Raw genomic sequence first — 15,484 nt, 5'->3', positions numbered from 1 at the left:
CATTACAGGCCCAACACTTACAAACAAAAGTGACCAGTTGACAGGAAAACCAGTTGATTTCTAACACCAGGTTGTCAGTGTTGTCACAGTGTGCTAGATAAAGCAGCCATTTATGTTACATTGCATCCTCCTTACTGTGGTTAATAAATCATGTTATAATATAATATAGGTAAGCCTGCATCATTCAACAAAGCACCAAACACTTACCTTTTAGTTAGTTTGAGTTAAAGAGGGCCATTTTTTTTCTTTCTTTTTTTTATTGCAAAAAGAGAAACGGGGCTATTAGAGAGAATTTGAGAAGTCAGGTGGGTTTTTGCCTGATAATCTGCTGTTCCACATTTTAGTCCAGTAGGTGGCGGTAATGCGCCTTTAAACTAGTTTGCCAACCGATAAATAGAAAGTCTTTATTGTCATTGTACAAAGCACAACGAAAACCAGAGGAAGAAGAAGACAAAGAAGAAGAAGAAAAGCGTGCAACAACTACCCTTTTTTTTTAACATGCTCACATCTATAGTTTTATTTCTCATCCTTAAGTGTTTTTTTTCTCTCTTAATTTATTGCAAAAAGAGCATACATACAATGAACAGTATACAAGAAAGACATCAGAAAACATGAGACAGGGCCATTTAGCGTTTTAATAGCCTTTTGATTAGTCAAATTATCAAGAAACTTAAAATAATGCTCAATTTCCTTCTGAAAAACAACAAAATAAGGTTCTTTCTTATTAAATTTACTCTTATGGATATAAAACTTTGCCAGAAATAAAATCTAATTTATTAAGAAATAACATTTTTCTTCCTTCTGAGGATAATCATGGAAGCCAAACACAACATTTTCCCAGAGTAGAAGGAAATCTTTGAAGAGATGATCAATAATAAACCTGCTGAGGTCTGCCCATCATTTATTTGTAAAGGGACAGTGCCAAAACAGATGTAAAACGGTTTCGGGGTGTAAATTGCAAAAAGAACAGTGTGTGTTAATGTCTTTTTTAAATTTCTACATATAATGTTTGGCAGGGTAGTATTAGTGGATAATTTTAAAAGACACCTCCCTAACCTTGATTACAATTAAAAATGTGTTGGGGAGCATCCAAACTTTCTTCCAATCAATATTATTAACTAAGCGGTTCCAATATGCAGTGACAAACGGGGTAGTGATGATATTTCTGAATAAGGCACCTATCTTTTTATTTATTTATTTTTGGGAATGTGATGAGAAACATATTTTTCCTTCTGGGGAGTCAACTGAGTTTGGGAGAGATACATGATTAGCTGAAGGCATCTGTCTGTTCCTAAAAAGCATTAGGGAGCCTGTTGGAATGGCTTTAATAATGACAGAGAATTCCTTAGGAGTCACTTGAAGGTTGAATCTGCATAAAAAATCTCTATAAGAGAGCAATGATCCCTCCTCATTAAACAATTGACTCACCATCCAAATCTGATTCTGGAACCAAGTTTTTAAAAAAAGAGACTTGTTTTTAGATCAAATATCTCTGTTATTCCAAATAATATATCGGTGTGGTGAAAAGTCATGCTTATATACAAGTGTCCAGGCTAGAAGGACCTGTTTATGGAATACAGACAGTTTAGCAGGGAGTTTGTCTACATTACAATTACAACTTAAAATAAAGTGGAGGCCTCCAAAGCGAGAGAAAATGTAATGGGGAATAAAGTTCCAAATTGAAAAAGGATTTTTAAGAACATTTTTAGCCCAATTAATTTTAAAAGTATTATTCAGGGTGGTGAAATCCAAAAAGTTAAGCCCTCCAGACTCATAATTATTCATAACCACACTTTTTCTTATATAATGTGTACGATTTCTCCATATAAAGTTCAAAAGCATCTGATCAAAAGCTTTACTAATCTTACTATCTAGGTGTAATGAAATGGCAGCATAAGTTAGTCGAGAAATTCCCTCTGCTTTAGTTAACTTTACCCTTCAAGGAAAAAATCCCTCTGTAACCACTGATTCAATTCCTTTTGAGTTTTCTGAATAATTGGAGTAAAGTTTAAATATGATCTTAAATTTTGATTTAAAAAAAAAATCAAAACTAAAAGAGGACCTTTAACTGCAGTTATTACATATAATAGGCTATATACAACAATACAATTAAAAACAAAAAGGAAAAAAGGTCCTTCTTTGCACTAGAGCAATAGCAGGGACTTTAAATAATAATATTTAATAATTAATGTTACATTTTATGTACATATTTCCTTTAGTTTCTGTTTCTATGATGTTGGTACTGTGTGTATATATAGAAAAGTTTCACAACAAAACTATTAAAATGGAGGTTTTAAAATATGTAATTAGGTATGTCCAAAAGCGCGAGAACGGGCCGTACGGAATTCGGGCAGAGACGGAATGAAGTTTGTCCAAGTGGAGTTACCATACAAGATAGCGGCTCTTTCGCGCATGCGCAGACGGTCCGTACAGCAAATCGGGCAGTGACAAAAGGAACAAGCGGTCGCTTTGTGAGTTTTTCACAGAGCAGCACTACAAGAGCAGCATGGAGGAGAACCAGAACCCGGACTCACCCTCTGCTACCACCGATAAACAGGTCAGTTTCTCAGCCGTAAAAACTACTAAAAGGTTTCAGTGTTTCCTTCTATTTCGTACAAGCTTCGCTCTGTAGTGAAACTAGTGATACCAAACAAAGTTCAACGAAATCCCCCATAAAAACCATCTCCCTCCCGATTTACTATTCTTTCATTATTCATTATCCTGCAGTAAACCGACAATAATAAGACTGCTTTAAGTAAATATATTTAAACAGAAGCGGAGATGGCGAGTAGCTTTTGTAGCCTGAAGTCACGATTTATGTGGGGGGTCGGAAAAGTCTACAAGTAACTCATTATTGAGCACCGCCTCCATTGTAGTTAGCATGTGTTAGTGCCAGGAGAAAAAACCTTTAACTAGACCAGTTGAAACTTACGGTTCTCCACAACATGTATTTTCAGTTAATAAAGAAAGAACAATGAGTCAAGCAGAGTTCAGTGGACTGTGCATCAAAAATGTGATTCAAGCAAACAGAGAGCTGTTCATGCAACAAACACACTGAATGGCTGTTGGTGAATCTCATTGTTATAGTACATCTGTTTGAGCTTTACCTGGGGAGGAGCTCAGTTTTCTTTGTATCCTTCTCTTTCATGTGTTTGAGGATTTTACACAGTTATTTCCAAGCTTTCCTCTGTAGCTTTTTATTAGATTATAATTGGTCTGTATTGTCTGTTTCATTTTGATAGTTAACTGGGTAATCATAAAGTCATGCAGTCTTTCCAGTTCATCAACATTTTCTAGCTCAATATTTGGATTTGCGTCAGTATCAAGCCATTACAGGATATTGTCCTGTAGCTGTGGCTAGCACACGTGACCAACATTAAGATTAACAGTATGGCTCCTATTGTCAGCCTTACTTTAGTTAAAATATGGGTCAAAGACGTATAGGATTTTCCACAGGTCTGTAGAAGCCAATATCATAATAACGGTAGATAACGTAGTAAATTTGCCTGTTTTTTAATGTAATGATCCAGTAAAGTAAAATTCCTTTTCAAAAAAATCATACCTAGTAAAAGTACATGTAGGAAAGTGAAATGTTAACAAAATGTAGTAAAAGATGATGATTTATTTAACAACACATAACCATCATGTCAACACAATACATCCGTCTTCTTCATTTCTGCTTTACCTAGTTTATCTTTACATAGTTCTCTTTCTAAATCCCTCATAAAATTACATTTTCATATTTCTACAGTATAAAACTGGTTCAAAACCAACTATTTATGTCTAGTGAAACTCACCATGTTAAAATTTAAAATAAAAAATGATTGGTTGTCCAGTAATGCTGTTTAGTTTTTGACTGAACTATGTTCACTAATACATGAAAGTGAGATCTTTCCAGTAACATTTTGTCATTAACATACTGCTCAATGTATTATTAATAATCTAATGATGTCACTTATAATAATGTAGCAGTGAAAGGAAGCAAAAACATTTTGTTAACACTGCACTTTCTACATTAACTTTTATTAGTTATGATTTTTTTGTACAGGAATTTTACTTTCAGTGTACTGCACATGAGTGGGAGGATGGAAAATTCTTCAAACTAAAAGTAAACATTTTTTAGCAACAAAAAAAAACCTTTGCAACAAAGTGAAACCTTGGTTATAAACTGTTACCCCACCAAACACACAACAAACTAACCACTAAATGTGAGTATCCTATTTTAGGTGTGCCACTTGACAGTATCATTTATCGTGATATTTTTAACCAATGATAATCATAGTGGCACATCTCTGATTAGGACCTTACTCATCTTCAGATGTCTGGTTTTGTCTGATGAACACTCCATATCGATCTCTCTACACATTTTTGATTGTCTTTTAAATGGTCTCATTTTATTTTATTAAATTGTCAAAAACTAATAATGGGTTCACACAAAGAAGAGGTCTAGAGGCCCCATTTTAACGATCTACAGCGCATGGCGTGAAGTGCCTTTGGGGCATGTCCAAATCCACTTTTGCTATTTTAACGGCGGAAAAATGGTCACTGCGCCAGGCGCATGGTCTAAAAGGGTCAGACTTCTTTAAGTCCATCCCTTTTACACCCTCATTAATCATAGGCGTGTTTTGGGCGTAACCCGCGGTAAACCAATCAGAGTGTCATCTCCCATTCCCTTTAATATCCAGGAGTGCTGTCACTTTGGCGGATTGCAATTATAACAGCGCATTTACCCAGCAATGCGTTTCAATAATAAAACATGAGTTACTTTTGCTGAAAAGAAAGTTGGCTGATGAGCTGCTAACCTCACATTTAATTCATATAAAGGAAGAATATGGAGATATAACCAACCAGTCTGATGAGTGTAGAGGTGTGCAGCAGCCTGGTTTCATCAGCTGATTTAATAAACAGTGAGTGGCTGTGCATAATTGCACTGCGCTCTGTGCAGCATCTCAGAGGCTACAGACTTTCATTATTCTGTTAGGACTGTCCGCAGCGGCACTCTCCGAGGTGCTGACACCCCCCCCCCCCCCCCCAAAAAAAATAAAAAACTGTGGAAGGCTCATTCTCATTTAATTTGTTACTTTTTACCATCAATTAAATCTGATAAATATTATGACTAACTAATATGACATGTATTTTTAATATGTTGATGTACATCATAATATGAATTCACATTGTGGTCCTTTTATTTGTAATGTTTTGCATGTTTTTGTGCTGCTGCGCGTCCCATAGGCGCACAGACTGGTGCAAGTGTATTTGCTATTTAGACAACGGGCGAGAAAATGACAATGTGCCGGGGGAAACTAACAAAGACACATGCGCCACATCCGCTATGTGCCGACCGCAAGATGGGGCCCTAGATGTCCTGAATTAGTCTGGTCAGGATCAAGTTTAGGAAACCCTGGATCCTTGCAATGACCCCTCTACTTTGCTCCTCTAGCTACTGCTGTGTTTTGTCTGCAGAGGCAGGTTCCTGATTAGCAGGCACACTGATCAGTAGGATGTGACACACCTTGGCCTTCTGAGCCCCATTTATGAAGCTGCTGGTCCAGCCTCTGTCCTCTCCCCAACATGCTCCTACGTTGTTTTCTTGGTTCTTTTACTTTGTTTCACCATCAAACGCCACACACCACACATTCACCCAACCACTCCTTACATGACTGATTTTGAAGACTAACCCTACTTTTTCATTTTTGTGTTTGTTTTGACTATTTTATTTTGAACAAGATTAATTTTGCACTATATTGAATACCCATGTTATTCCCCTTTTCTGCCACAGTCTATGGCCAGGCTGTGAAAAATGGGGCTCAGGAGCAGTTTTGACATTTCCCATACTGTAATACTGTACCCTAACCCTAACCCTCTATGGTCTTACATGATTTCTTCTTTTGTGTCGCCTAACTTAATATATCTTTCTTTCTTTCTCTGTATGTTTGTCTGTTCTCATAGAATCAAATAAGAAGAAGAAAGATACTCAAAACGCACTGCTGTCAGCACTCACACATTCACACTGGAGAGAAGCCGTACAGCTGTGAGCAATGTGGCAAAACTTTCACTCAAGCCAGTAGTCTAAAAATCCACCAACGCATTCACACTGGAGAGAAGCCGTACAGCTGTGAGCAATGTGGGAAAACTTTCAATAAAGACAGTCATCTAAAAATCCACCAACGCATTCACACTGGAGAGAAGCCGTACAGCTGTGAGCAATGTGGGACAACTTTCATTTGTGGCAGTCATCTAAAAATCCACCAACGCATTCACACTGGAGAGAAGCCGTACAGCTGTGAGCAATGTGGGAAAACTTTTGCTGAAAATAGCACCCTAAAAAAACATCAACGCATTCACACTGGAGAGAAGCCGTACAGCTGTGAGCAATGTGGGAAAACTTTCGCTGGCAATGGCACCCTAAAAAATCATCAACGCATTCACACTGGAGAGAAGCCGTACAGCTGTGAGCAATGTGGGAAAACTTTCACTCGAGACAGTAATCTAAAAATCCACCAACGCATTCACACTGGAGAGAAGCCGTACAGCTGTGAGCAATGTGGGAAAACTTTCACTCAAGCCAGTACTCTAAAAAGCCACCAACGCATTCACACTGGAGAGAAGCCGTACAGCTGTGAGCAATGTGGGAAAACTTTCAATAGAGACAGTAGTCTAAAAATCCACCAACGCATTCACACAGGAGAGAAGCCGTACAGCTGTGAGCAATGTGGGAAAACTTTTAGTCATAACAGTCATCTAAAAAGCCACCAACGCATTCACACTGGAGAGAAGCCGTACAGCTGTGAGCAATGTGGGAAAAGGTTTCCTCGAGATGATAGTTTAAAAATCCACCAACGCATTCACACTGGAGAGATGCCGTACTGGTGTGACTAGCTGTGTTTGAGCGGGGTAGCGAGTGAATGTCCCTCACACACTTCCACTCAACCATGCAGCTCCACCTCAAACCTCTAAATCTGAAACACCTGCGTGCTGTTTAAACCACAGCAGCAGCTTTATGCTGATTTACTTGGTTCAGTCTAAAATGCAAAGTATTACAGAGATCTTCTTTATTTCCATCTGTACAATAACTCTGACCCTGAACCACAACATTTCTTTCCTGTGCTTTTTGGGTGTGTGTGTTACGGCCCTGCATGTGTATGTATTGTGTGTGTATGTGTTCCCTCTTTGTTTTGTTTGTTTCCCTCCTCTCCTTCCTAACCACCTTCCGGTCCTGGCTCCTCCCACTCCATCCCTGGTTCCTGATTGGTGCGGCTTCGTTCGGTGCGCTCCAATCCCTAGCCACCAATCAGAGCCTGAGCTTTCAAATGCTCTGCAGGCCATCAGTCAGGGCGGTTGGATCTTTGTGTCCACTCCGCCTCGCTTTACTGCTGCGCTGTACTGTGTTTTGTTGCTGTGAGCTGTTGCATATGGGCCAGGTTTAGTTATTGCTGATACACACCTTCCTTAGTTATTTATGAAAAACCTGTAGCTTTCGCTTCTCGGATGCTTACCAAAGCAGAGAAAAACTACTCTCAGATAGAGAAAGAGGTGTTAGGCCTGGTTTTTGGAGTGATTAAATTTCACGAGTATGTGTTTGGTCGTAAGTTTACACTGATAAGAGACCATAAACCATAACTGAAGAACTTGGGTCCAAAAACATGGGTGCCTCCCTTAGCTGCAGCTAGGATGCAGAGATGGTCCTTGAGTTTAGCTGCATATACCTACGAGATCCAGTACAAACCGTCTGAACAGCATGGAGATGCAGATGGGTTATCCAGACTTCCAAAACCAGATGACAATTTCCCTAGGTCAAACCCAGTGTTCAGAGTATCTTATTTAGACAGTCTGCCTTTAACGGCAAAAGATATTGCATCCCAAACAGAAAGAGACCCCGTACTGACTAAGGTGAAACAACATGTTTTGTCAGGTTGGCAAAAGTATGTTCCAGATGTGGCTCTACAACCGCATTGTGAAGCGTAAATTTGACCTTACAGTGGAAGATGGTTGTGTACATTGGGGTTTCCGGGTAGTCATCCCAGCCAAACTGCAAAGCAGGTTATTGTCAGAGTTACACGACAGCCACTGAGGCATGGTGAAAATTAAGTCTCTCTTCCGAAGCTTATTTTGGTGGCCTACATTTGAAGAGGACATTTAGAGTGAGGTGAATCTGTGTGAAATTTGTAAGCAGCAGCCTGCCACAGCACCTGTGCATACATGGAAGTGGGCTTCATGTCCATGGGAGTCAATAAGAAAATGTTTCTTGTGGTTATGGATGCGTATGCTCACTGGCCTGAAATAATCCATATATATCCAATATACATCCACTACAGCCAGCAAAACTATTGAAGCCTTGAGAACCCTGTTCGCAGCATACGGGTTGCCAAAAGAGGTAGTGACGGATAACAGACCTCAATTTACTGCAGGTAAATTTGAGACATTCCTTGAAGTGATGGCTGTTAAACACGTTAAAACTCCAGCTTTTCATCCTGCCTCAAACAGATTGGCTGAGAGATTGGTCCAACTTCAAAAAGTCTTTAGCCACTGTGGTTTTGTATTCATCAATGAAGGTATACACCAGAGCTGGGGACTCGCGACTCGGACTCGAGTTGCACTTAAGTCTCACTAAACTGTGACTTCAGACTCGACTTGGACTCGACCTCAAAAGACTTCAGACTTGACTTCGACTCGAGGCTCGAGACTCGCGAACAACCTTTATTTCATGTTATTATTATTATTCTCATTATTTATCTGTCATTCATCTTTTTGTATGATCTCTGGCTCTGAGCTAGATGTAAACACCAACGTCATGCCACGCGCCTGCGCCATGTGTGAAGCGCGCATCTTCAGTATCAGACATTGACAATGGCGAGTGCGACAAGTTCAGCAGGAGTGCCTCAGATCATTACGTTTGGATACAATGCCTTCACACTCCCGTTTTTCCCTGGTTCTCCCATATTTCGAAACCATCTCCCGCCACCCTCCCGTCATTTCTCCCGTAATTGACAAGCCCCAAATTTGTTTGTTAATAATAATAAGAAGCGCACAATAGCAAAGGTTTTATTTTGAAAGCTCAGACAGGAAACCACCGCAACTCCGTTATTAAGTGCCACTAACTTAGTGGCTCCGCTACTAATTATTAAAAAACACAACGTTGCGTTAACTATGGTCATTTTATATATATATATATATATATATATATATATATTTTATAATATCCCCACACATTCCCTGCTGTGTGTTGTGTTCAGCAGCAGATCAAAATCAGCTTGGAGAAAAAAATAATGAACATGTGTTTGTACCACAGTGTTAAACTGCAGTGTTTCTGTGATGTTCATGTTTTGTTCATTTTGTTATATTTTAAAACATTGTTAAAATAATTATTTTTTTGTTGAAGAAAATACAGTTATGGAATTGAAATAATTCTTAGTGTATGTTTCTTCACATCACATTGCAGTAGATTCTCTATAGTGAACCTACAATTGATACATTTTCATACTGTCCTAGGTCAAGGTAATAGCCGAAGGTAGATTTGGTAACAGTTTCAGGAGAGGGCATCTCAACATACAAACAGATACATACATACAAACTTCAGTGACAGCACACCACAAAAACAGACATGGGCAGGTGCTCGCAAGGCTAACTGATCAGGATGAAGGATTGTACAGCTCTAAGGTTAGAATTTGAATTTTATTTAGTGTTGGCGAGAGACTTGAGACTTGACTTGGACTTGACCCTCAAAGACTTGAGACTTGACTTGGACTTGTAAAAAATGACTTGTAAACAGCTCTGGTATACACATGGTCTAATTATGTCATTAAAATAATTCATGAAATAAAGTCATTATTACTGGTGTATTTTATCCTCTCTTGCCATAGTTAAAAGCCTATTAAAATGCTAAATGTCTTCTGAACACAGCACACAAAACATGGCTAGGTCTTTAATTTTCAGTAGTCATTAAGGCTGTTGGCCTGTTTAAGAATTCCTCGTGTCACGTTGTTTAGGTTGTTATCAGACGTTTATAAATACAATTCAATTTAAGTTGCAAGAATATGATCTATAGTAATTTAAATGTATAACAATAAGTTATATAAGCAGCAGCAGCAGCTCAGTCTCCGTCTCGAACACGATGTGTTTACTTTGAAAATCCCGGTGATTATCTCTCAGTTGTGGGAAAGTGGCGGAAATATCAAGTCAAGTCAAACTTTATTTATAAAGCACATTTAAAAACAACCTCAGTTGAACCAAAGTGCTGTACAGTTATTAAAATACAATATAATCAGACACAAATATAATAATAAATAAAACAGTAAAGGAATAATAAGAGCTCAATTTAAAAAAGAGTAAAAGTAAAGATAAAAATACAATAAAATAAAATAAGAGCCAAGGATTCTCGCCTAGCTGTGGCTGAACGCCAAGGAGAAAAGATGGGTTTTCAGCAGTGTTTTAAAGTGCTCAATCTGACTCTTTCTGTGCAAAGATGCAAGGACGGGACTGATATGATCACGCCGTTTCTTTCCAGTCAGCAGGCGGGCAGCTGCATTCTGGACAACCTGTAACCGACGCATTGCTGACTGGTCGAGACCAACAAGTAAAGAGTTACAGTAGTCTAGGCGTGATGTAATAAAGGTGTGGATAACTTTCTCAAGATCCTTTCTAGGGAGATAAGCCTTTACTTTAGTTACTAGTCTTAGCTGGAAGAAGCTCGTTTTAACAATAGAGCTTATCTGTTTATCGAACCTAAAGTCACTGTCCAAGATAACACCAAGGTTCCTTGCAAAAGGGTGACAGTGAGACTTCAGGGTGCCAATGGCGCTGTCATAACCATCAATAGAGCCCTGAGGCACCCCACAGCTCAGCGGCGAAGTGGCCGAAGAATACTGGCCCAGCTGGACAGAGAAGCTCCTGTCTGAGAGATATGACTGAAACCACTTAAGAACGGTACCCTTAATGCCCACACAGGTGTTTAAGCGAGACAGGAGGATGTTGTGATCCACTGTGTCAAAGGCAGCTGTCAGATCCAGAAGGACCAGGATAGCAGATTTACCAGAGTCAACTGTTAAAAGAAGGTCATTTAAAATTCTTAAAAGTGCTGTTTCAGTGCTATGGCGTGACTTAAAACCAGACTGGAACTTCTCTGAAATGCCATTTAGATCAATAAAAGACTGCAGCTGTTCATTAACCACCTTCTCCAAGACCTTAGAAAGAAAAGGAAGCTTGGAGATAGGCCTAAAGTTGGATAAAACTGTGGGGTCAAGATTATGTTTTTTGATGAGGGGCTGGACCACAGCATGTTTAAAGGCAGCTGGGACACATCCAGACATCAAAGATGAATTTATCAGATCCATAACACAGGGCCCATAATATGGAAACGTCCTTAAAAAGACGGGGTGGGATGCTGTCAAGAGGACAGTGAGAAGGCCTGAGGTGCTGGACAATATCAGTTAAAGCTGAAAGAGACACTTGCTCAAATGTGTCAAAAACATCAGGGCAAATGGGAGAGACGGCAGGATCCAATGCAGACGGCAAAAGAGAGGACCTAATATCTGAGATCTTGTCAATGAAAAACCTTAGGAAATCTTCACACAGCTTAAGTGAAGGAACAACACCATTGTGGTCACAGGGGTTTAAAAGAGTATTTAAGGTGTTGAAAAGGAACTGAGGTTTATGGCTATTAGCAGACACAAGATTTGATAAGAACAGACTTGGCAGTTTTAACAGCTTTTTGATACTGCAATAGACTGTTTTTAAAAATGTCCAAAGAAACGTGTAGATGATCTTTCTTCCACTTCCTCTCGGCGCGTCTACATACACGTCTTAAAGTGCGAGTGGTGTCATTAAGCCATGGCTCTGTTACTGGCTTGGGGCGTTTACACCTAAAAGGCGCCAACAAATCCAATATGTCAATGCAAGTACAATTAAAAGTGTCTAAAAGTTCATCAGGAGTAAGAGTACCATACTGATCCTCAGTATGTAGCACAGAATGATTAAAAGCTTAAGAAAAATCAGAAGCAGTCGAAGGGTTAATTGTGCGCACACGGCGGTTCGTGTCGCACCGTTTCAAATGGGAGAGAGGCAGTGTAATATTAAATAAATTATCTAAATTATTTAGGTTATTTTTTGTTAGGTTGTATTTATTTCATTTTGTTCTCCTTAAACTGACAGCTGCGGCCAACACGCTTCAAAACGCCCAACTTTTACTTTGAAGGCTGTTTCCGGCACTCGACTTCCTTTTTCAATCTTCATTGTACAAGATGGATATAGGAACAAGCGGACGCTTTGTGACTTTTTCACAGAGCAGTACTACTACAAGAGCAGCATGGAGGAGAACCAGAACCCGGACTCACCCTCTGCTACCACCGATAAACAGGTCAGTTTCTCAGCCGTAAAAACTACTAAAAGGTTTCAGTGTTTCCTTCTATTTCGTACAAGCTTCGCTCTGTAGTGAAACTAGTGATACCAAACAAAGTTCAACGAATTCCCCATAAAAACCATCTCCCTCCCGATTTACTATTCTATCATTATTCATTATCCTGCAGTAAACCGACGATAATAAGACTGCTTTAAGTAAATATATTTAAACAGAAGCGGAGATGGCGAGTAGCTTTTGTAGCCTGAAGTCACGATTTCTGTGGGGGGTCGGAAAAGTCTACAACTACCCTTCTGAAAAAAAAACAGCTTAAACCAGCTTAAGATGTGTGAGGTTGTGTATCATTTTATTAATCAATTCTAATCAGACCTAATGTAACACCAATAAGTTGCTTATCTCATCAAACAAATGTAGAGTCAGACAGAGTGGTTATTGTGGTTTGAAGTGATGTTGTGTGTTGCTGACTCAAAAGTTCACTGGAAGACTAAGACCTTTAATTCAACCCTAAGAGACAGAAGTGAGAGTATATCTGGATTGGTCAGCAAACGCAATGCAATGCTGATAATAGTGCCTCTTTCCAATGAGGAGGAAAATGCAAGTTAAGAAAATGAATTAATGATTTTTTTTTTTAAAGAACTTACATGGACTGCCCCAATGCCTATGATCCTTTCACCCCATAAGAGCAATGAAATATATGAAAAATAATCATATTTCTATACAAATGATCTTATTTCATATGTGAGTTATGAGTATTTCACCATTTTCTTGTGACGGTGACACATTTGCATTTAGTTACACATTGTGATTTTGGTAATAATAACAACAACAATAATAATAAAAGACGACAAAGAAGACTCAGAAGGGTGTTACGATACGATGCAGGATTTGTTGGTTGGTGTTTGTGATAACAGCATTCAAAGTTGGTCCCTCCTCCCTGGCTCAACAATGCCAGAGAGATATACTGATCAATGGAAACATTGAATGACATTTTTCTGATATGACAAAGCCCAAGATGAAGTTCTCAGATATCTTGTATTCTCTACAACCCAAACATATTCAGTTTACTGTCATAGATGACTAAAGAAACCAGAAAATATTCACATTTTAGAAACTCGAACCCACTAGGGTATGGCTGTCTCAACTGATGATGGACCTCTCTCAGCCTCATCATAATGATGGCTTGTAGCAGCCAATAACATAATAAACCAAACGTAATCTCTCTCTCTGTCTGTCCTCTCTTTCTGTCTGTCTCTCTCTTTGTCTGTCTGTCTCTCTCTCTCTGTCTGTCTGTCTGTCTGTCTCTCTCTCTCTCTCTCTCTGCCTCTCTCTCTCTGTCTGTCTGTCTCTCGGCCTCTCTCTTTCTGTCTGTCTCTCTCTCTGTCTGTCTGTCTCCCTCTCTCTGCCTCTCTCTGTCTGTCTGTCTGTCTGTCTGTCTGTCTGTCTCTCTCTCTCTCTCTCTCTCTCTCTCTCTCTCTCTCTCTCTGTCTGTCTGTCTCTCTCTCAATCTGCCTCTCTTTCTGTCTGTCTCTCTTTTCGTGTTCAAAATTTGAAGAAAGCGATGCAGTCGATGTTTGAGAGTTCAAAAGTCAAAGTGTTTATTTGACAAAGCAAAGAATTATACGCAGCTGCAGACTTGGTCTACTTCGCTCGAAAGTTCTGGAGAAGAAGCCCTGAATATGCATTTTTAATTCCTTATATAACTTGCAGTTTGGGTGATGCTATGTGCCACATCCTCATTGGCTCACACTGGATTCTTTTGTCCTACTTTGGGGGTTTTCCATATCATAGGTGGACGTGTCATATGCTTTAATTTTTGTTGTCTCAGGTCTTCGATCTGTCAAAATAGATAATGTATTTGGTGCCAGTTCCTCTTAATTAGCCCACAGGAACCCTAAATCCTTCAGTGGAACAGCTGGGTTGCATAAACTGTCCGCTATTAGTCCCGCATTGTTTTACTTTTTTCCTCCCTGGTATCGGTGTCGTGGCCTTCTGCACTTACAGAAAGGGGAAACATACTCTCACTTCTGTATCGTAGGGTTGAATTTAAGGTCTTAGTCCCCTCAGTGAACTTTTAGAGTCAGCAAATCACAGCATCACTTCAAAGCACAATAACCACTCTGTGTGACTCTACATTTTTTGATGAGATAATCAAACTTATTATTGTCAAACTTGTATTGAGGAGCAGAACTTCACTTGTTCTCATCATCATGTCTCTACTTCACAGAGCAGAGATTCCTGCCTTCCTGTTGGCCAAATACAGTGCGGCCGAGTTCGGACTCGTACCGTGTCCCAGGTGGAACCGCAGACCGAAAGCATCGAGGACAGACGCTGCTCAGTCCTGCAGCAGCAACCAGCAGCCTCTCAACAGGTGCAAGAGGACGTAGAAGAAGTTCAAGGGTTTGGTCTCCAGGGGGCAGCGTAGATCCTTTTACTGTTTGAGTTATGAAACATGAGTCAATCATCCCTCCTTTTATGTGTTCACCTGTTCATTGTATTCATTATGCACTAGGTATGTGTAGATTTGTTGTCTAAAGGTGCAGAACAAACAAACCTACCCTCCCTTTGTGTTTGTTTAAGTGTTAAGTGTGTGTTAAGTCATCCAGTAAAAAAGAACAACAGAGCTCAACTGTGACTGGTGACCTGTGTTTTAAACTGGAAATGAGCCACTTTCTAGATTTGTAAATTACTGCCCCAGTATTTAGTACGTGATGAAATATTGTTTTAAGTGCTTAATCTCAGAGATCAAAACAAATACTAATTATTAATGGAACAAACTAATAAACAGCTCCTGCAGCCTGTTAACTAGACCAGCTCATTGTGATCATGCTGGCTTTCTGTCTATACCATACCTGGCTTATTTTACATGTAAATATGTTCTTTATATTGATGCTCCAGCTCTGTTCGCCCCTCAGGAAACTCTGCAGCCAGAAAACATCCAGCTCTGTCGATCAGTCTGAAGCCTCCACGTCTGCAGACGGTTGATCAAAATCGAGTCAGCAGTGAAGAGTCATCAACGTTTTTAATCTGTTACATCCTTTGTCACAATGAAAGCCTAAATTACCGTAATCCTGCTGGTGCATTCTGTTCTTTTCGTAAATATTTGTAGTTGTTTGCTGCTATTTTGCACATTTA

At 39.5% G+C, this 15,484-nt stretch overlaps 1 pseudogene; it reads left to right on the top strand.

Moving 5' to 3' along the window:
• Nucleotides 1–6,879, top strand: part of LOC133978509 (uncharacterized) — a 455,381-nt pseudogene extending 448,502 nt beyond the window's left edge.
• Nucleotides 6,880–15,484: the final 8,605 nt, after the last annotated feature.

Source organism: Scomber scombrus, chromosome 4 (genome assembly GCF_963691925.1).
Source record: "Scomber scombrus chromosome 4, fScoSco1.1, whole genome shotgun sequence".
Taxonomy (NCBI): Eukaryota; Metazoa; Chordata; class Actinopteri; order Scombriformes; family Scombridae; genus Scomber; species Scomber scombrus.
This window is presented reverse-complemented; position numbering and strand designations above follow the sequence as displayed.